The sequence below is a fragment of the Coturnix japonica genome, chromosome 17, assembly GCF_054131305.1.
Source record: "Coturnix japonica strain WE chromosome 17, WE-NBRP24, whole genome shotgun sequence".
NCBI lineage: Eukaryota > Metazoa > Chordata > Aves > Galliformes > Phasianidae > Coturnix > Coturnix japonica.
The window spans coordinates 5960235-5982035 of record NC_140679.1 but is presented as its reverse complement, the minus strand read 5'-3'; the positions used below and the strand labels follow the sequence as shown (position 1 = coordinate 5982035).

General features: G+C 47.4%; 2 long non-coding RNA genes across 2 annotated transcripts; both read left to right on the top strand.

Moving 5' to 3' along the window:
• Positions 1-5508, top strand: LOC146758103 (uncharacterized). The gene is made up of 3 exons (XR_014935392.1): positions 1-79; positions 4446-4604; positions 5306-5508. It is a non-coding gene; the product is annotated as an uncharacterized LOC146758103 (long non-coding RNA).
• Positions 5509-8573: 3065 nt separating this feature from the next.
• Positions 8574-11106, top strand: LOC146758102 (uncharacterized). Its single transcript, XR_014935391.1, has 5 exons — positions 8574-8613; positions 8879-9021; positions 9504-9702; positions 10408-10544; positions 10793-11106. It is a non-coding gene; the product is annotated as an uncharacterized LOC146758102 (long non-coding RNA).
• The last annotated feature ends 10695 nt before the right edge of the window (positions 11107-21801 follow it).

Genomic DNA, 21801 nt, shown 5'->3' with positions numbered 1-21801 from the left:
GGCTCATGGCAAGCACATTCCCTTGAGAATTCCATCCCAAACAGGACGTGCCAGTACCACACAGTCAGGAAGCCTGGGGGTAAGTTTTAGAGTTCAGCACAAGGTTCAGGTCAAAATGCCTCTGTGTGCTGAAGCTCTGCCCGGGTAAACAGTCTGGTGGCCTAAACATCGGTGAGGGAGCATGTGTGCAACCGGTCTTAGTCATCAAATCTTGTTCTATGATAAGGCCACCGACTCAGTGTATGAAGGAAAAGGATGTAGTCTTTCTAGATTTCAGGGAGGCCTTTGATCCTGTCCCTTTGGCTGCATGTTCCCAACCTTCCATCAGGAAGCCAGGAGTACTGTTCTGTGTCATGAAAAGGCAGCCAGTGGTTTGACTATCACATGTTTATGTGTTTTGATGTTTCACAGTGGGTCTTAAGTAAAAGGAACTCAGGTTTTGGTTGCCTGCAGGACAGATGTTCTTTTGGGTTCAATATGTTTGCATAGTGACTTGCAACCATGGGACTGGTGTTCAAGGACCCTTTTTGTTCCTTCAGTTCCTCGGTTCTTTCTTGCCTAGATTTGACACTTTGTTTCAACAGAAGAGCTGATATTCGCTTTGGGAGCACTAAGCAGCGGTTTATGTGGCTTAGAGGAAGACTGTCTGTCTTCTACCCTGTGGGCATGGAACAGCCACAGTTCCCCCTGGAAGAACATCAATGACCCACACCACTAATTGGATTCTCCTTTTTAATGTAGTGGTAGCGAGGTGAAAATGTGGCTGTGGAATATTTTTACTAAGGAACTTCTATATAGATTTTGTTCATCTTTGCGCACCTCATCACCTGATCTGTGTCAGTGAGCAGAAGCTGAAAGCAGGCATGGGATGTTCTGAAGAGCAGAGAAAGAGATAGGGAGGAAGGTGATTAAGACAATCCCCTCTGCTGCTGTGTGTCCCAGAACTGCCCAGTTCTGTGGCAAAGTGTTGTACAAGATGAAGAGGCCAAGAGATTGGGAGTAGAATGAATAGAAAATATGCCTTACTTAGGCCATACTCAGCGTATTAATACTTCTCAGTTAGTTTTAGAATTCTAGAAGTGAAAGGTAAGGAGGTAGAAGCCTGCAAGTTGTGTCCTTTTTTACAGCTGCTCTTTTCTTATGGGAGGATGAAGTGATGAAGATTGGTCTATTCTACAAGCTGTTCCAACCTTTACTCTTAGTCTTAATGCCCCTTTGTGACATCATAATGCCCTTTGTGACATCATAATGCCATTTGAGACATCATAATGACCCTTTGTGACGTGATAATGCCCCTTTGTGACGTGATAATGCCCCTTTGTGACGTCATAACACCCCTTTGTGATGTCATAACACCCCTTTCTGATGTCATAACACCCCTTTCTGACGTCATAACACCCCTTTCTGACGTCATAATGCCCCTTTCTGATGTCATAATGAGCCTTTCTGATGTCATAATTCCAAATTGTGATGTCATAATGCTTTTTTGTGACGTCATAATGCCCTTTGTGACGACATAATGCCCTTTGTGACGTCGTAATGCCCTTTGTGATGTCACAATGCTCCTTTGTGACGTCATAATGCTCCTTTGTGATGTCATAATGCCCTTTCTGACGTCACAATGCCCCTTTGTGATGTCATAATGCTTCTTTGCGATGTCATAATGCTCCTTTGTGACGTCATAATGCCCCTTTGTGATGTCATAATGCTCCTTTGTGATGTCATAATGCCCTTTCTGACATCATAATGCCCCTTTGTGATGTCATAATGCTTCTTTGTGAGGTATCTGTGGTGCCATTGATAATGAAGTATGATGAACTGGAAGGCTTTCAGTAGAATTGCAGCCCTAACATAAACAATGACATGAACTCTGGAATTCTGTGTAAAATCATTACCTAGCTTGTGGTCCGGCTCTTCAAACCAAAGGCTATGAGGTGCTGCTCTTGTTGACACAGGCTGTGAAAGATGACTTGAGCTCTAAGAGTAATTTCCCTTCTGCTCTTGATATGAACGTCAAATCCACAATTAGAATATTAAGAACATAATATAAAAGTTTTTTCTGCTGGACTGAGGACTGGGCAGTAAGATACCGGATGAGGTTTAACAAAAGCAAGTGTAGAGTCTTGCACCTGGGTAGAAATAATTGCATGCACCAGTACAGGCTGGGGGAAGAGCTGCTGGAGAGGAGCTCTGCTGAGAGGGACCTGGGCGTCCTGGTGGACAACAGATTAACCATGAGCCAGCAGTGTGCCCTTGTAGCCAAAAAAGCCAATGGCATACTGGGGTGTATTAAAAAGAGTGTGTCCAGCAGGTCGAAGGAGGTGATCCTCCCCCTCTACTCTGCCGTGGTGAGGCCTCATCTGGAATATTGTGTCCAGTTCTGGGCTCCCCAGTACAAAAAAGACAGGGATCTCTTGGAAAGAGTCCAGCGGAGGGCCACTAAGATGGTGAAGGGCCTGGAGCATCTCCCCAATGAGGAGAGACTTAGGGAACTGCATCTGTTTAGCCTTGAGAAAAGAAGGCTGAGAGGGGACTTGATCCAGGTTTATAAATACCTGAGGTGTGGGAGCCATAGTGGTGAGTCTGGTCTCTTTTCAGTAGTGCGAGGGGATAGGACTAGGGGTAATGGGATGAAAGTACAGCATAGGAAGTTCCGCACAAATGTGCGGAAGAACTTCTTTACAGTGAGGGTGACGGAGCACTGGAACAGGCTGCCCAGGGAGGTGGTGGAGTCTCCTTCTCTGGAGATATTTAAGACCCGCCTGGACACCTACCTGTGTGACATGGTGTAGGGAGCCTGCTTTGGCAGAGGGGTTGGACTCGATGATCTCTAGAGGTCCCTTCCAACCCCTACGATTCTGTGATTCTGTGATTCTGTGACTTCCATTAGCTGTTAGCCATAGTTTGGAACTTGCAAAGCAATCATATTGGAGCCTTGCTGGGCAACCTGCTCCAGTGTCTCACCACACCCACAGTAAAGCATTTCTTCCTAATATCCAATCCTAATCTACCTTCTTCCCATGTAAAGCCATTTCCCCTCATTCTGTTGCTACCTGCCCTTATAAAAAGTCCCTCCCCAGCCTTCCCTGTAGGCCCTCTTCAGATACTGGAAGGCCACTCTAAGGTCTCCTTGGAGTCTTCTCCAGGCTGCAGAGCCCCATCTCTCTCAGCCTGTGCACATAGCAGAGGTGCTTTCAGCCCTCTCTGATCACCTTCATGGCCCTCCTCTGGACCTGCCTGAACATCTCCAAGTCCTTCTTGTGTTGAGGGCTCCAGAACTGCGTGCAGTGCTCCAGATGGGGTTTCAATGAGAGGAGTGTGGAGGGGCAGCACCACCTCCCTCGACCTGCTGGTCATGCTTCTATGCTTTAAGCTTATGCTTTAAGGTCCTATATGCTTTAAGGTTTAGATAGTGCAGTCGCCTCACCTCTTCAGGTTTATCTATGAAGGTCCCTTCCAAGTGAACCGTGCTGATCCAGACAGTTCGGACTGCTCATTAAAATGTTTTAGTAAGTTGGGCTGGTCCTACGAAGTAGTTTGACTGCAGTAAGCAATGTACATGGTGCGCTGTGAGTACTGCACACATTCCTCTTGGCAGCTTGTGGAACAGACATTGTGCATTGTTTGGATTGTGTAAGCATTCCTGTTGGTCTCTTGTGATGCTTACCTTCTTAGAGCACCTTTCCTCGTTTGGCTCTACATATTTTGCTACCTTACTTGTTCTGTTTGGCTTAGCAGGGAAGGTCTTCTTCTGAAGCATCCTCAGTCTTGGTCTGGGCAGCATACTTAGAAATGACATGGATGTTACATGAGTGGGTGGTCAAAGGGGGGAAGAACTCACCTTTCTGATCTGTTTCCTTTTAGAACACAGTCCTGGAGAGGATTTGCTTTCCTTGTTTCCTGGAGACTTGGATTCTTAGATGGTTTTGACTGCAGCTATTTCTGATGTTAATTCCTTTCTCTGTACTTTTAGTAGCCAAGTACACGTGGAGTGCTTTGGAATTGTCTGAAGTTGCCAGGTTGCGTGTGATCACATATGTAACGTGGAGTTATGTGTTGTGCCAGTGATAATTCAGTGTGATGAACTTGAAGGCTTTCGGTAGAATTGCAGCCCTAAAGTAAACAATGACTTGAACTCTGGATTTCTGTGTAAAATCATTAGCTGCCTTGTGGTCTGCGTCTTCAAACCAAAGGCTATGAGGTGCTGCTCTTGTTGACACAGGCTGTGAAAGATGACTTGAAGCTCTAAGAGTAATTTCCCTTCTGCTCTTGATATGAATGTCAAACCCACAATTACAGTATTAAGAACATAATATAAAAGTTGGTGCTTCTGGCCTATTGGCTTCCATTAGCTGTTAGCCATAGTTTGGAACTTGCAAAGCAATCTTATTTAGATTTTAGTGATGAAATCTTCTGATGAAATCTTCCTTTTAATTCTGCAAAAGAATCTCAATGGAACATTTCAGTCTGAAAAGGCTCTGACATATGAAGATGTGCCAGACTGCAGCCATGTGCCAGATGTGTTTGGATCCATGGAATTTTCTGATGTAGCTTCAGTGTTTGAAGAATCTCCGCTCGATCTAAATACTCAGAGAACAAAGCAGGTGTGTGAAGATGTAGTGCTAGTTTCTTACAGAAAAAATACAGCACTTAATCCAGAAATCTGCTTCTCATTGTATCTAGTGCTTACTCCATATTTAAGTATCTAGTGGACCTTGACCAAAGGAAGATACAGATTGAGCAAAGAAGTATGTTAAGCATAAATTTTGGTGCCTTCTACCTGTAGGCCATGGTTGGTTTAATGAGAACCCTAACTCCAGTGTTTTTTGTTTTCACAGAAACAGCAAGCAAGGGAACAAGTAAAGGAGTCAGTGAGGATTTTAAAACACAATGGGAAGCGATGAGGCACAGTTCATAAGATTCTGGAGTTAGGCTAAAGGTACACAGACCTTTAAAGGTACCGAAAGAAATTCAGTCTTACTGTGTTGGACAAGAAAATCCACAGTGAAGTGATTGAAATTTTGCAGCCAAACCAAGTGATAATTCATAGTTATGTTTAGATAAGCTGGTGAGGGTTAATCGTAAATGGGGAATTGACATGAACAAATAAAAAATGGCATTTGAGAGTCTATAAGAAACGCACTTATTCTAGGAAAGAATCAGAGGTTTTAACTCTTTTGTTCAATAGACAAGTAGTGTATGATGTTTTTATAAGCATTGTGTCTGACCTTTTCAGCTGTTAGAATTTCTTTGACAGTAACTTCTCCGGCTGTGATCAGAAAACCTTTTGTTCCATCTCTGGCAGCATTCGAGGCATGATACTCAACTGGGTGATATGGAATTCACACTGTCAACTCCAGTGACAAGAAAAGTGGCATCTAAGCAGCGTGCAAACACAGAGAATGTTGATGCAGAGTCAGCGTTAAGAAATGAGCTGCCCTTTGCATTTCCTGCTCCTGCTCTTTTCAAAGAGTCAGACAGAGAAGCAAGTAGAAGGCATACCCTTTCAGGCGCCTACGTCCAAAGGTATGTTGTATCTAACAAATGAAAACCTAGAACATGTGTAGCTTAGGAATTTTTTACTTTAAATATGAATGCAATCCTTGTAGGTCCTGATATTCAGAAAGATTTCTGTGTGGGGTTTATTTGGTCACAGCACATACAGCCACCAGCCTGTACATCTAACAGTGCACTGCAAGCAGTTTAACCATCTATCAGGGCACGGTACTCGTCTATTAATGATAGAAGTTCTCACAGTTTCACAAGGATCATGCCTTGAGATGCATTCAGATAATGAGACAAGTGCTGTGCTCCTAAATCTAGCATGTGCTTCTACTTCCCATCGAGATCTAGTAGATAATTTCTTTAACATTCATGATGAGGGTTTTGTTTTTATTTTTTTCTGGTCTATTATTTTGAGTGAAAGAAAAGGGTATGCTTTTATTTAAGCGTGCTTTTGATTGCAACATGCTTCTATATTAAATGTAACCTACTGAATTCCTCATGATAGCATACCAGTACTTGTGTGTATCTGTTCTCCCTAACAGAGTAAGAAGAGACTCAGTGAACCTGGACAGTGTTACCCAGGGTTGTGAGAACAGCTGAATGATTGTTGAGAACTGGTCAACTCGTGAGCCTGAGACCTGGGATCCTCCATCCTAGGGTGGAACTTTACTGGAGCATGTGGATGCCACCAAAACAAAAGGACTGTGTACAATAGACTGAGAGTTTGCTGAGTTTCTTGGTTGACAGAAAGCACAACTAACTCAGCAGCAAGTGACATATTTGGGATAGGAGATGACAGCTGGACTTTGAACCTTAAGGACTGCCAAGAAAGAAGCCATCTGCTCAACCCCTGAGCTGCAAACTGCCAAGGAACTCCATACGTTGCCAGGAATGACAGGAGGGTGCCGACCATGGATACACAGCTACGGACTGATGGTAAACTTCAAACAGCTTGAAGTGAGTAAGGGATAGCGAGGGTGCACTGGTGCTCAATATTCAGGAAGCCTATAAATCTACAGTGGGCCAAAGAATACCAGTTTTAATATCTCATGCAGTGTTTACTGTATTGGAGGCAAAAGGTGGACATTGGCTCTCACCCCAAAGATTCCCGAAATACCAGGCCATCCTGGTGGAGCAGGGTGATATAGAAATAATTGTAACTACTATTGCCAGCCCAGTATCTTTCCTTAGCGGAACTCCCCTGGTGGAGAACCAGGATGACATGACTGCTTTGAAACAACTGAAGCTGCACATTGCAGCCGGTCGGTCGGAGCTGAAGGACGAACCCTTAGAAGATGCAGAAGACGCCTGGTTTACCAGCAGCTGCAGTTTTGTGAGACAAGGAGGCTGTAAGGCAGGACATGCAGTAACTGCTACTGAGCAGGGAATGGAAGCACAACCATCAGCCGTGGGGACTTCACCTCAGAAGGCTGAAATAACTGCCTTGACGAGAGCCTTAATGATATGGACGGATGCTAACTATGTGTTTGGGATGCCACATGCTCATAGTACCATCTGAAAAGAGCAAGTATTGCTCACACACAAGGAAAAGAGCGTGATGTAAATGTACCAAGGGTAGAGTTTGATTTTGAGTTGGATTTTCTGGGCTTTGAGACACGTCTTCCAGATGCACACTGTGTTATTTCTGATGTGTTGACCTGTTGAGGTCCAGCCTTAAATGAGGATTCAAGTAATACCATAGCAGGAATGGTTTAGATTGGAATTGGAATGCAGAAGGTTGGAGCCCGCAGGAGCAGGGAATCAATCATCTCCCTATGCTTGGCACTGGTGAGTCCTCACCTTGAGTTTTGTGTTCAGTTCTTGGCCCCTCACTGCAAGAAGGACACTGAAATTCTGAGATGTGTCCAAAGAAGAACACTGAAGGTATGAGGTATCTAGAGCACAAGTCTCTTTGCAAGCACTATCTTAGAGGCAGCCTTGATTTCTCCTGCCCCAAGCTTTGTGCCACAAGAGCTCTCCTGCTTCTCGCTGTGATGTGAGACCATATGGAAGGCTCTGCAGAGGTCCTTCCTTTTCTTGACTGTATTTTGTGTGGCTTTGGACTTGTTTTCGTCTTTCCCAAAGCCCTCTGCCCAATTCTGTGTCCTTCTCTGCAGCCTTGAATTCGATTCAGAGCAGGTTCCCAAGCTCAGTGTCTGAGACATTCACAGCGTGAGCTCCCTGTGCAAGATGTATTTCAGGGAGCTCCCGAGCCCTCTGCTGACTAAGCATCTCTATGCCAAATTCTTGGTAAGCTCAGGGCAGTGTCTTGGAAATGACACGTACCTGTTCCCTGGGCGTCCTGGCTAGTGGTTGCAGCATTGCCCCAGCTCTGAGGTCTTCTTTCTGTTAGCCCCATGAGGCATGTCTTTGCCACATCCTGCCTCTCACTTGATGGCACTTGTGGTGGTGCCAGGAGGTGCTTATTTAAGCTATTCACAATGGTTGTGAGAATTCCCTTTCCTTTGCTGTTCCCCTGCTATTGATAGTATGGGGTAAATAGCAAAGGGGACTTGGAGTCAAATGCCTGCTGTGAGGAGCTGCACTGCGCAATCAGGCTGTAAAGCCCCCCAGAGCTTGCACTGCTTGGCCTTGATGGCACAGGCTGTGTGTATAATCAGGAGGGGTGTTAACTCTTTGAAAGGGCTGATAATAGCAAGACAAGGGGAAATGGTTTTAATTTGAAAGACGGAAGATTTACGTTGGGTGGTAGGGGGAGATTCTTTACTAGGAGAGTGCTGAGGTCCTGGAACAGGCTGCCCAGGTACGTTGTGGATCCCCCATCTGTAGAGGTGTTCAAGGCCAGGTTAGATGTGGCCCTGGGCAGCCTAGTAAATGTGGAAGATAGGTGGCCCTGCCAGGCAGGGGGTGGAGCTTCATGATCCTTGAGGTCCCTTCCAACCCAGGTCATTCTGTGATTCTGTGTTCCCCTCTTGGAATGTCATTGGAATGCCTCTTGGAAGTCATCAAGTCTGCCTCAGTGCTGACCACCAGTGCACTGTCCCCATGGGACTTAATAAGTCACTTGGTGTCTCTGGCTGGGATCTGCTCGGTGATAAACATGCACATGAAGAACTTAGCGATAGAGTGGGCTCCAAACCTCTTAAGGTAAACTTCTTTTTCCATTTCAACACGATGCTTAGTTCTGCTCTCCCCCAACCCCAGGGGCACAATTTCTAGATGACAGTTTCTACTCACTTGTTTAGCTGGGACAGCTGTGTCCCTGATGATCCAGGATAATTTCGTCAGTGGCATCGCTGTTTGCCCACTGCGGAAGTCTCCAGAGCCCAACCTGACAGTTTTTGGCTACAGAAATTCAGACTTGGGGAAATGACCTTGGGGAAATGACTTGTAAGATCTGCCTTTTCTTCAGATCCCAGCAGAGCCAATCTTCCTGCGCCATTGAAGCTGCCTGCATGGAGCTGCAGACTCAGTCAGCTGTGGTGGAATTCCTCATCAGCCACACAGATGTCATCTTCTGCTCCGAATCCACACCAGTCGTGGGAGAGTGAGCAGGTGAGTGTCTTCCTCCATTAGCTTGATCTTGATCTGGCACCTTGATCCAATCCAGGTCTTCTCCAAGACCTTTGAAAATTCTATTACTGTCGAGGAGACAGCAGGCTTCTGGGCTTAGGTTAGAATATGGTGCCCCATTCCTGGATCCTTAGTGTGTCCAAACACAAGCCTTACTTGGAGAAAACCATCACTGCTGTTAAGATTTTTTGCCAGCAGGTGAAGCTTGATTGAAATGTGGCAGCAAAGCTTTCTGGAATCCCAGCCCCCTAGTTTTTCTAGGATTTTTGTTTGCCTGTTTTTGATACAGTGAGCTGCTCTTAATTGTGGCTGTGTCCTTTGCCACGAGCATACCACTGAGCACACGGTTATTTTGAGCTCCTCTACTTCCAGTGGCTCGGATGAGCAATTCTGAGAGATATGCAGTACTGGGATGGCTGTGCTGTTGCTTCCTCCGCCGTCTCACCTGTGTTTTTCCCTTGCAGGGCACAGTTCTCTGCCTGGGCCCAAGTCTGTGTGGGTCTCTCCATCCACAAAGCTGCTCACCGTGCAGGAGGCACAGGCTGAGAGGAGAGGCCAGAGCAGCTCTCCTGTTGCAACACAGAGCAGCAAGATACAAGTGGAGGAAGGGCCTGCAGCTGTACTGAGGAACTTCGACGCAATCATTGATTTTCCATCTGAAAGGTAAAGAAAGAGGAATTCCCTTTCCAGCCCCTATCATCATTGTTCAGGTGATTTCTATTGGTTTATTTTTTGTCCATTGTATCTCCAAGCACTCAACTAAAAAACAGTTGCCCTACTGGCTCAGAGGAGCCACACAAGGGCGCATTTCCTTCCTGGTTGGGCAGGCAGTCACAAGATGCAGAAAGCCACGCTAGTGTCTATCTTGGTCTGTGCTGCCTGTACCTGGAAACGCTGGGGTTTTCCAGATTTCAGGGCCACGCACCTGAAACCAATTGCACTTCTCCTGTAAGAAGAGCTGTTGGTCAGACTTGCTGGCACTAGAAATTAAAGATGGCAGTGAGCTGAGGCCGAGGAGGTGTTAACGTAAGAGTCAGAGATGCTTTTGAGCTTCCCTTACGGCTGCCCAGTTCCTCAGAAAGCAGTTACGCCTGCCAGCTCCTGTCCTTTCCTGCTGCTGAGCCTTTGCTCACATGCTCTGCATCTTGCTCAAAATGGTTGAGAGGAATGTAGCCAGCAGGACTTTTGGGGGCTAAGCTGTAGGAATGGAAGCATCTCTGAATGAATCTTTGAAACAGAGGGCTTTTCTAAGCTGTGTTTCAGCAGAAACCAGGCATTGCCAGGAGCAGGCAACTGTCATCAAGGGCTCGGTGCAGCTTGTCACTCACCCTGCACCACGACTGACAACATGCTGTTTTCTCTCTCCAGACCATGTTCTCCCAGAAAGAGGAAGGAATCACCAGCTGGCAGTTGGCGTTCCTGCTTATTCCTGGGCAAACCATCCCCTGTGGCCAAATGCCAACTGCAGAGCAGTGCCAGGGAAGCAGAAGTCGTGGTCCTGACAGGTAAGGGTGAAAATCCAGCTTTCAAAAAGCTGCTTGTCAGCAACACAGGTAGAATTCATGCTTTCAGTGGGCTTGTACCTCTTTCTGTATTCCTGCATTCGAGCCCGTGCCTGACATCTTTGGTTGACTCCTGTCTTTCCCAAATGAGTCTCGCAAGCTGCTTGAAGCCTGCTTGACAGGCAGCACCAAGCCTTTGCCTCCTTGGATAGTGAAAGTTTACACTAACTGCTGTGTATCTACTCTTTCAGGTGAATCTATCCCTTGCCAGCACAGGAACCCACCGGCAAGTAGCGATGATGCCTGGCGTGCTTCCATCAATGGAGTGCAGTTAGGATGCATGAGTCACTGCAGTTTCAAGGACAGCCTTCCACGTGACAGCAATGATGGAGAGAAGGAGGTCTGACCTATTCAGTTTTGAGCCCCTCCATGCAAGAAAACCTTGCGGTTCTGGAACGTCTTCAGCTACGAAGGTAGTGAGTGGTCTGGAGCACAAAACTTACGAGGAGCAGCTGAGGGAACTAGGATTGTTCAGCATGGAGAAGAAAAGGCTCAGGGGAAACCTTATAACTCCCTATAACTTCCTGAAGGTAGGTTGTAGTGAGCTGGGGGTTGGCCTCTTCTCTCGAGTAATCAGTGATAGAACTAGAGGGAATGGTTTTAAGCTGCGCCAGGGAAGATTCAGGCTGGACATTAGGAAATATTACTTCTCAGAAAGGGTAGTCAGGCACTGGAATGAACTGCCCAGGGAGGTGGTGGAGTCACCGACAATGGGAGTGTTCAAGAAACGTTTGGATGTGCTGTATGGAATATGATTTATCCGGGAAGTATTGGCAATGGTTGGACCAGATGATCTTCTAGGTCTTCCAACCTTGATAATTCTGTGATTCTGAGCTGAGAAGCTTTTCTTGCTCAAGTCCTGCTTCCAAGTTTAACCACCTACGGGGAAGTAGATGTCACTTTTCTAGTGTCCTTCAATTCCGTGTCCGCATTTTCCTAAAAGTAAAAGAATTTGGAGGTAACCAGCTGCAGTGAAGTGAGCGATTTCAGTGCCTGTTTCTGATGGTGGCAATGAGTTCAGAAGTCACACTGAATTGACGATTCCTGTTTCCATTCTGACAAAGGCTGTAGTTGCAGCTGACTTCCTGAGGCTGCCATACGTGGTGGTGACACAGCCTTGGCCTTGTGCGTTTGCATGACTCCCACCTTTCCTTTCTGTGTCTTGCAGGTCAGCTGGTGCTGGAAGCGGCCGGTATCTGAGTAGGAATGAAGGTGAGTGCAGGAGCAGCTGCTGAGGGGAGGAAGGAAGTCCATGCTAATGAGCTCTGAAGCATCTGCAGGTCCAGTACAAAAGGAGGCAGCAGTGATGCAGGGGGCTCCCCAGCAGGAAGCTGGCTGATCCAAATGCTTGCTGAGAGTTTGGAAGCCCAAACCCTTATGGTCTCTGTAAGGGTGGCTAATAAAAAGATGTTAACCAAGATGGTGGTAAATAGTCAAAGGTTGTTAGCAAAGGAAAACTCACCAATGTCAATGTTTTGACCAGAAAGCTGAGGCAGTCTCAACTGGGGAGCAATCTCCAAGAGATGCTGCCTCAGTGGTGGTCAGCCTTTAAATGAGGTCTCAGAGGAGGTGGAGTCAAGGTCCACCCCTTCTGGGAGCACAGCTAGATTACTCTCACCTGTGCTCCCGCAGCTGACCCAACACTTGCCTCAGCTGATTAATCAGAGGTTCAAGCTGTGATTTCCCATACAGTCTCAAAGCTGAAGGCAGCATCTCCTTGATCTGATGGTGGTGTGCCTGAGTGAGGGAGTGATCCAAGCTGGATGCAGAAGAGTCATCTTAATTTCTCTGCTATTTTACTTCAGATGACACCTATTGGGTGTTGGTTTCTTAAAATTTGGATCTAGGAGGTGGCCTCTCCCTTTGCTTCTGGTGAAAGCACAGAAGTGCAGCAGGAGTAGAAGACAAAGAGGTTTTCTTGGTGACAGGAACACCAATTATTTGATTCAAATGTGTAACTGATGTAGATGGTGAAGAACAGATCCGCCTCAAAGACATGCTTGATCACATAAGGAATGAGCATGTGATCCAAGACAGCCAGCGTGGCTTTAGCAGGGGAAGGCCATGCCGAACCAGTCTGGTGGCCTTCTATGATGGAGTGATGGCATTTGTGGACAAAAGGAAGGAACAGATGTCATTGACCTGGACTTGAGCAAGATCTTTGACATGGCCCTCCACCGCATCCTTATCTCTAAACTGGAGGGATGTGGATTTGACAGGTGGACCACCTGGTGGATAAGGGATTGGTTGAAAGGCCACAGACAGAGGGTGGTGATTCGTGGTTCGATGTCCAGGTGGAGGCCGATAACAAGTGGTGTCATCCAGGAATCTGTCTTGGGACCAGTGCTTTTTTACATGGTTATCAGTGATACCAATGATGCAATCGCGTGCACCCTCTGCTGTTTGCTGAGTGGTGCGGCTGACGCAGTGGAAGGAAGGGATGCCATTCAGAGGGAGCTCAACCGAGAGTTTGGCCTAGGTGAATCTAATGAGGTTGAACACAGCAAAGTGCAAGGTTTTGCACTTGGGCTGGAGGAATCCCAGGCATTTCTACAGACTGGGAGGAGCAGTCCTTAAGAGAAGCCCCGCAGAGAAGGACCTGGGGGTCCTGGTGGATGAAAAACAGAACGTGAGCCATCAGCGTGTTCTTGCAGCTCAGAGAGCAAATGGTCCCCTGGGCTCCATCAGAAGAGGGGATGGCCAGCAGGGACAGGGAGATGATTGATCTTCATGATCCTTGAGGTCCCTTCCAACCCGGGCCATTCTATGATTCTGTGATTACACATGCTCTCAGAAATAACGGCAGCTGTACAGAAGCTGGACATATTTTGGGACAGTTCTTGTAACCAGCTGATTTTAAGACCTTGCCCGAGTCAAGAGTCTTAATTGCATGTCAGAAGAATGCTGGGAAAGTGGTTATTCCTCATTCTTTTTCATTTGCTGATTCTTTCTCTAGGGTTCCTTTTCCAAAGGAGATTCTGGTGATGGAAGCAGTTGAAGAAAGAACCAAAGCAGCTCTTGCCAAGAGTGCTTGAAGTCCCTGTGGAGAGAAGCAAAGAACTTGGGCTTCCTCTTGGATGCTCCCCACGATGTCTCAGGAAGGAGACAACTGCTGTTCCACTTTCTGCTTTGTGTGTGGAAAGGTACGTCTGGGTTTTTTCTGCTTGTTTTTTCTTTCTTTTTCTGGCTTTGAAGGAGAAGGGGTGGATCAAGGGGAGACCCACTGGTCATTTGTTACCTCAAGAACAGGATGGATTCTGCATTGACTGTGAAAAACCTGGGCTAGTAGCATGGGCATGTTTCAGGCTGGACTCTTCTTTTGCTGCTTGGTTTCCTTTTGGCTACAGGAAGACAGCTGTCTAAAGGTGTGTTTTCAGACCCACTCTCCAAAACCATGTTTCATTGTTGCAGGTGGTTCAGTGTGCTCTTGCAGGGTAGATGCTGTAGTTTGCTGTAGAATCTGAATGGTTTCTGTTCCTAGGGGAGGACTGGGAGGAGGTAGTGAGAAGAGAATTCAATGCCTAAGGTGTATCTTAGTGAGAAATGTTGGCATGAGATGATGAAAGTCTTGAGCTGTCAAAGGCCAGTGAGGCTCAGACTCCTTAACCTTCTGGAGCAGGGTGGAAGCAAGGAGTGGGCACTGCCCTCCCACAAGCTGCACTTGGTTCTGGTCTGCCAGGTCTGTGCTGGCCTGGATTTCTTCTGAGAAGTTTGTTGGAGCTGCTTGGAGTAGTGAAGGGTCTGGAAGAAGTGCTGCTCCAGAGCTATGAGATGTGCAGCTCCTTCTGAAGTGCTCCTGAGAAGGATGGAGCGCATTTGCTGCAGCTTTCTCTGCAGATGTGCTCCTCACCTTGAAATCCTCCTGGTTTGTCCTCAGCTCCTGACCACGGCCTGTTCTCTGTTTTGCAGGCTGATAACATGCAGAAGCCGCAGCTGGTGCGTGCTATGTCATCTTTAAACATACCAGCGTTTGCGGCAGCCCATGTTATTAAGAGCCACGTCACCCAGGGGCCAGATGAGCTCTCTCTGGAGGTAAGCAGTTCCAGGCGTTCCTTGTTGTCGTGCATAGAAGAGGGCAGTCCTTTCTGCTTTGTTTTCCTACCAGATTTGCTGAATCTGGGATTGATGTTTCAATCTCTTGCAGGTCGGAGATCTGGTGAGCATTGTTGATATGAGGACATATCAACAGGCTGAGCCCCTGGTGGAGAGGCAAGCGTGGCTTTGAGGTAGGCACACGTTTTTGACTAGAGAGCACAACTTCAGTAGAGTTGGGAATCTCAGCTTGGAGCTGCTCTGTCTGCAACGGATGGCTGCTGGATGCAAACAGTTGCCCTGTGTCACTGTCAGTGGACCTTCCCTTTGGCTCTGGGCTCGGGCTAATGCTCACCTGTCTTTTTGTTCTAATTACAGGTTGGGCTTTTCCCTGGTGAGTGCATGGAACTCATCAGCGGAAAAGTTCCCTATTCCCTCCTCAATTCATTGCCAAAGCCAGGTGCGTAATTTACATTTGACAACGCGAGTTAGTCAAATAGGGTCAGAACGCTACTTTCAGTGGGTTTGTTTATGCCCAAGTTCAGCAAGCTTAGAAAGAGAGCTGCATTAAGCTCCTTGGGCACCTCCAGGGATGGGGAAAATCCATTCTTGCGTGTCCTTGTTGGGAATGTTCTTCCCGTTGTTACATGCTCTGTCGAATGCGTTGCGCTCAGCTTCGTCCAACCGAGCCAGGCCTGAAATGAACTGGTTTCTTTGTTTTGTTGCACAGAGCCAAAGAAATGGGGCAAGCTCATCAACCGCCTTCGTTCCCTGCTGAAGGCCAGCCCCGGGAGAGTGAAGCAGCCTGAGCCTCCGACATTCTCCGGATCCATGTCCTTGCTTGACATCGTTGAGAGGTATTTAGCCTTCAGGACTTGAGGGCTGAGCTGTAGGAATGGAAGCATCCTCTGCTGTTTGAAACAGAGGGCGTTTCTAAGCTGTGTTTCAGCAGAAAGCAGGCAATGCCCGGAACAGGCAACTTTTGGCCAGGGCTCGGTGCAGCTCTTCCCTCACCCTGCACCACGTCTGACAGCATGCTGTTTTCTCTGCAGAATGAGTTCTCCCAGTAAGAGGGCAGAGTCAGCAGCTGGCAGTTGGTGTTCCTGCTTCTGCCTGGGCAAACCATCCCCTGTGGCCAAACGCCGACTGCAGAGCAGTGCCAGGGAGCCCTCTGAAGCAGAAGTCTTGGTCCTGGCAGGTAAGGGTGCAAATCCAGCTTACAAAACACTGCTTGTCAGCAACACAGGTAGAATTCATGCTTTCAGTGGGCTTGTACCTCCTTCTGGCGTTCAAGTCCGTGCCTGACATCTTCAGTTGACACCTGTCTTTCCCAAATGAGTCTCTTGTCAACACAAGAGCTGGAACTGCACGTGGATCACTTTCAAGACAGTGACACTGTTGCTAGAAGCCTATTTGCTTCTGCCCACCACCACTACATAGCCAAATGGCAAGAATCTCCATGGTTCATCTTGCGAACGTTCGACACTAACTGCTGTACATCTACTCCTTCCTAGGTGACCCGAGCCCTTGTATATCCCCAAGACGCAGGGCATGTTACGATGACGCATCTTCCATCAATGAAGAGTTGTTACTAAGCACAGGATGCTGCAGTTCAGATGAAAGCCTTCCGTATAACATCAGCTATCAAGAGAAGAATGTCATCATCGTTGAAGCGCTCATTCATCCCATCCATACTGAAGCTGCTGACCTGAGCCTGCCAGACTCCTCAGGCACCAGCCTGGACTCAATGTCTCTGCAGTGCAGCCCAGCCCAAGCACAGCCCGAGTGCCCCGACAGCAGCACCACCATGCAGGCTCAGGTCAGCATCACCGAGGAGAAGCTGAGCATCTCGCAGGGGGGCACAGAATCAGGACACGAGTCCCAGGCTCTGGGCAACAGCATGGTCTCTGAGCAGCTCTCATGATTACAAGAGAGGATGAGTCCCATCTTTCCTCCAGACCTCACACCCCCTCCTTTCTCCTATTGAATAAAGGCACGCTCGTGCTCAATCAACACCTTGACTGAATTCCGAGTTTTCATTCGCAGAGATTGGGATGAGTGCAAGAAACATCAAGGCAGCTCAGCTTACAACACTCTGGCTGTGGGGTTTGCGCGGCCGAGCTCTGGGTGTGTTCCCATTTTGCCTGACTTTGGGATGCCTGCAGCGAGAGCTCTGCTGCCGTTGTGTATGGCAGCAAATAGTCTCTAGCATCCTGGATGCTGCTCATGAAAACCTCAAGCTTCCCGGCTGTAGCTCTGTGATGCTTTTCAGGGCCTTTTGATGCTCTTCGATGCCGTAGCTGCTCCCTAACACCTCTGTCCTCCCGCCGTGTCCATTCCTGGCTCCCACCTGTGAGCTGTCCCTGCAGATCATCTCCAGCCCTGCCATCATCGTGCTGCGGCAGGAGGAGCTCGCCCTGACCAACATCAGGCAGTGCTGCCTGCCTCTCACACTCTCTAGACCAAGTGTAACTACGCTGTCGTGGAGACAAATGCTTTCTGTCACATCCTCCATCCCCGCAGACATTTACTGGTAGGTGGCTCTTGCAGAAGAAGATTCAAGCAGCAGAACCTTTTGCTCAGCTACAGCACACGAATGCTACAAAAGCAGGAACAACCCACAAGATCTGGGTCTGTTTGTCCTGCACAGGCATGCACTAACTGCGTTTGATAGTACCCCCCATCCTTGATTTCCTTCCCTGCTTCTTGTCTGATGGTGCTGCTGAGCCAGGAACAAGCTGCCCAGTGTGGCAGAGCATGGTGCAGAGCTGTGCTGGGACCTCCTCCCCTTCATCTGCTGCAGATCAGTGCCACACACGTGCCATCGGGATGCTCTGGCACGGGATGTGCCTCCAACCCAAAGCTCCTTCCCACCTCCCAAGGAAAAACAAAGCAACCCAAGCATCTCCAGCAAAGCTGCCCAGCAGACAGCAGGGAATGCAAACAGCTTCTGGCTGCTCCCCTGCACTCCTGTCCTAAGTAAGAGACCCTACGAGGACTGGCTGGGAAATCAGTGCATGACACATGTGAGTGTGCACAGGATTGTGCAAAGCAGTGGGGTTCCACGAGTTTGTGTGTGTGTGTATCTTGGCTGTTATGAAAGCATGGGAAGACTTACTGAGTCCCAGATAATTACTTATCCTCAAATGATTTTTCATGGCCAAATTTAGAGCCTCTCACAGGTAATCGAGACCAACAGGCTGTTGTTGCACAATCAACAGGCACAATCTAGATGATCAGCTGAGGAAAATAAAGCATCATGCCAAGGGTACTAGATAAGTGAGCAGCTTGAGATCTGCACATTTATGTGATACTCATGGTGTTAGACAATATTTGCCTAGAGAGGTCACATTGAATTAAAGCAAAATATAAGATGAATGAAAATATGCACAGGAGAAGAAGCCTCTGAGGCTTCTGAAGTGTTATGATCAGAAGACATAAACTCTGTTAAAGCAAACATTTCTCTCTATTTTTTGTGTTATTCCAGGCAGGCCTTGATTACCGCCTGAACACATGTTGAGGAAGCCCAGCTTATGCAGCACCAGAGCTAATCCAGGGCAAAGCGTCTATTGGCTCAGAGGGATGTAGAGCGGTGTTTGTTTTCCCCTCTTTCCCTTCCCTCTCCACAGAGCATTTAAAGGCAGTGGAGCTCAGGTAGGCTCTCTTGGTTTCCCTTCTGAATTCTGCTAGGTTGCATCGCTTGGTAGCTCTCAGAAGCTGTCAGTGGCCACAGACTAGAAAAGTGCAATTGGTCTCAGTTCACACAGCTGGCTGGTTTGTGTCAGGCTAATCCTGAACTGCCTCAAGTGACTGCTTTGGGGCTCTACAGAACAGCAACTTCAGAGATCTCTTTCTATTACTAAGTGTTTGAAAGAGCAATTTGCTCTGTTAATTATCCATCATTTCTGTGCAGTCTGTTTTGTCAGACTTGTCTTTAGCTTCCAAGTTGTATGTGAAGACTTGTTTGCACTGTAATGCACAATGTACTAAAAACTGAGAGATGTAAATGCAAAGAGTTTTTCCAGCTTTGATTTCATGTCTGTAATTTTGGAACCCACTACTTGCAGTTGTTAATCTGTCCAAACTGGTCTGGTTTGGAATGCCCTCATCCTTCTTGAATCACTTTTAAAGGCGGAGCAATTCCTACAAGTGCCATGGCCCCACTGTTGTTCTAATTCTTGTTTCTTTGTTTTCTACACGCTGCTTTTCAAGCCTCCTTTTTCTTTACAGTCAAAGTGAGAACTGCACTGTGAGGTGTCTGAACCTTGTTGTGCCTCTACATAAATAGAACAGCAGCAAAGCCAGACAGGTGACTGTGCTGACAGCTCTCGTAGCCAGTAACACGTAACTGTGCTAAATCCCTTGTGACGGCTTTGATTTCATTTTTGCCAGTGAAATCCTTGTAAAAGGAACTGCAGCAGTGTGATGAGCTAAGGTGAAGATGCTGGTTTTAGTAGTGCTCTAAGCTGAGTGGAAGGGCAATTGAATGAGGGTTATATGCTTTCTCTGGGACGATAAGGCTTTTTTTCCTGAGGGAAAGAGCCAGCTTTTCATGGGCTATATGTGGGCTTTGGCAAGGGCAGACAATCCAGTCTGTCAGGAAGCCATTTGAGGTGCTTCAGGTTTGTAAGCTTGTCTTTTTGTTTTTCAGGCGGATATTTGGAGCATGGGTGTAGTGCTGTATGCTCTGCTGTGTGGGTTTTTCCTTTGGATGATGACAATATGATGGCACTCTACAGGAGGATACCAGTGGGTATCAGTGGTGCTAGAATACACTGAGAAGGGAAATAGCTGAGCTTGACAAGAGGCCTTGCTTTTCGGATGGCAGAACATGCTGAGCTGTGGGTAGAAAGGCCACAGCACAGTCTGCTAAATATTGTCCCTGTTTTTGCTGCTTTGTCTACCAGTATTTTGTGGATTTGGTTCTACACTTGGTTGGCCTATGTGGCATTGTAGCCTAATTCTGTACCATGATAGCATACAGAATTTAAGGAGAAGTATTTTCTTGCCAATGGGCTGGATTTTTTGTATCTGGTTCTTCAACTGGCTGCTCCCTATACTATCTGTAGTAAAAATATAGACACATCATTTGATTTCCCTGAAATGAATGTTCCTAAATGCCAGCTCTTCTCATGTCTACAAAGATCAAAGTTCTGCATTTGCTATTAGAAGCAGATTACAGTGAAACAACACACGAGCTGGACCTGCATGAGGATCACTTTCAAGACAGTGGCTCTGTTGCTTGAAGCCTATTTGCTTCTTCCTGCCGCCACTCTATTACCAAGTATCAACAACCTCTTTCATGATTCAACTTGGAAACGTTTGACACTAACCCTTGTGTTTCTATGCCTTCCTAGGTGATTCGAGCCCTTGTCAACCCCAAAGATCCAAACCAAGTAGTGATGTGCAGTGTGTTTCCATCAATGGAGAGTTCTTCTTAAGCACGAATCGCTGCAATTCGGATGACAGCCTTCCACATGGTAACAGTGATGGACACGAGCGGCTCATCCACGTTCATGCTCTCATATCTCCTGGCTCTGCTGAAGCTCGTGACCTGAGCCTGCCAGACACCACAGTCACCTGCCTGGATTGTGACCCAGCGCCTTTGCAGTGCTGCCCATCCCAAGCACAGCCCGAGTGCCCCAACAGCAGCACCACCATGCAGGAGCAGGTCAACATCAGTGAGGTGAAGCTGAGCATCTTAGATGGGGACTTAGAGTCAGGCTGCCAGTCCCAGGCACCAGGCAGCAGCACAAGCTCTGAGCCACTCTCATCTTGACAAGAGGAGTCCCATCTTCACCCTTGACCTCTCAAGCCCTCCTGTCTTTTATTGAATAAAGTCACTCTCATGCTCAGTCATCGCCTCGACTGCATTCTGAGCCTTCATTCACAGGGATTGGGATGAATGCAACAAACAGCAAGGCAGCTCAGCTTGCAATGCTATGGCTGTGGGGTTCGTGCAGGCAGAGCTCTGGGTTTCCATTTTGCCTGGCTTTGGGATGTCTGCAGCAAGATCTCTACCATTTTGTATGGGAGCAAATAATCTCTAGCATCCAGGTTGCTGCTCATGATAATCCCAGTCTTTCTGGCTGTTGCTTTGTGATACCTTTCAAAGCCTTCTGATACTCTTTGATGCCTTGGCTGCTCCCTAACACCTCTGTCCTCCTGCCATGTTGACTCACGTCTCCCACTTTTAAGCTGGCTTTGCAGATCATCTCCAGCCCTGTCATCATCACGCTGTAGCAGGAGGTGCTCACCTGGCCCAATGTCTGGCAGTACTGCTTGTTCTGCAGATGAGCAGCTGCCTCCTCATCTCTTCAGCAACAGTAGTTTTTCTCAGGGCAGTTAGATGCAGTCACGCTCCTCTGGATTTGGTGTGTTAAATCCATGCTGCATGGCAGCAGTCAGTGCAATACAAAGGTGTTCTGTGTGCCATAGCATTTCTCCAGGGGCTGCCAAAGGTAGAAGCACAACACAGCACCATCCTTCTGACAGTAATGTCTGTGAGTGTTAGACATGTGAGCACTGCATCATCCCCAGCGTGTCAGTGCTTTTCCACACCAACCTGACTCTCACACTCTGCACTGAATGTAACTCTGCTCTTGTGGAGACAAATGCTTTCTGTCACATCCTCCATCCCTGCAACCATTTGCCGGTAGGCAGCTCTTGCAGAAGAATCAAGCAGCAGAACCTTGTGCTCACCCTACAGCATGCAAATGCTATGAAAGCAGAAATAAACTGGCATGCTCTGGGTCTGCAAGGCTGCACAAATGGGAGAGGTAGATTGTGTTTTTGCAGTGGAAGTTTCCAGTATTTTCAGTACATAGTGTAGGCCCTAACTGAATGTATAACCCTCTTGTAAAACAGCTGTATAAGTAGTTTTTCCACCAAGAAAGTTGCTGAACAGAATTAAGTTCAGACTGGGGGCATTCTGACATGGGGAGAATTGAGACAAGCACAAGATAAATACAGGGTGGGTAGAGCCCAGCACAGGACAGAATGAATGTACTGACTTTTGGAAACATTGCCCTTCTCTGTCCGCAGAAAAGTACAAGGCAGACCTAAAAACAAGAGGTTGGTAATTGACCTTCTATGGAAATGAATCCTAGCCACAGTCTCGAGGAGTCTGTGAGCCTGAGATGCTCAACCAATGAGAGCCATGAGAGCA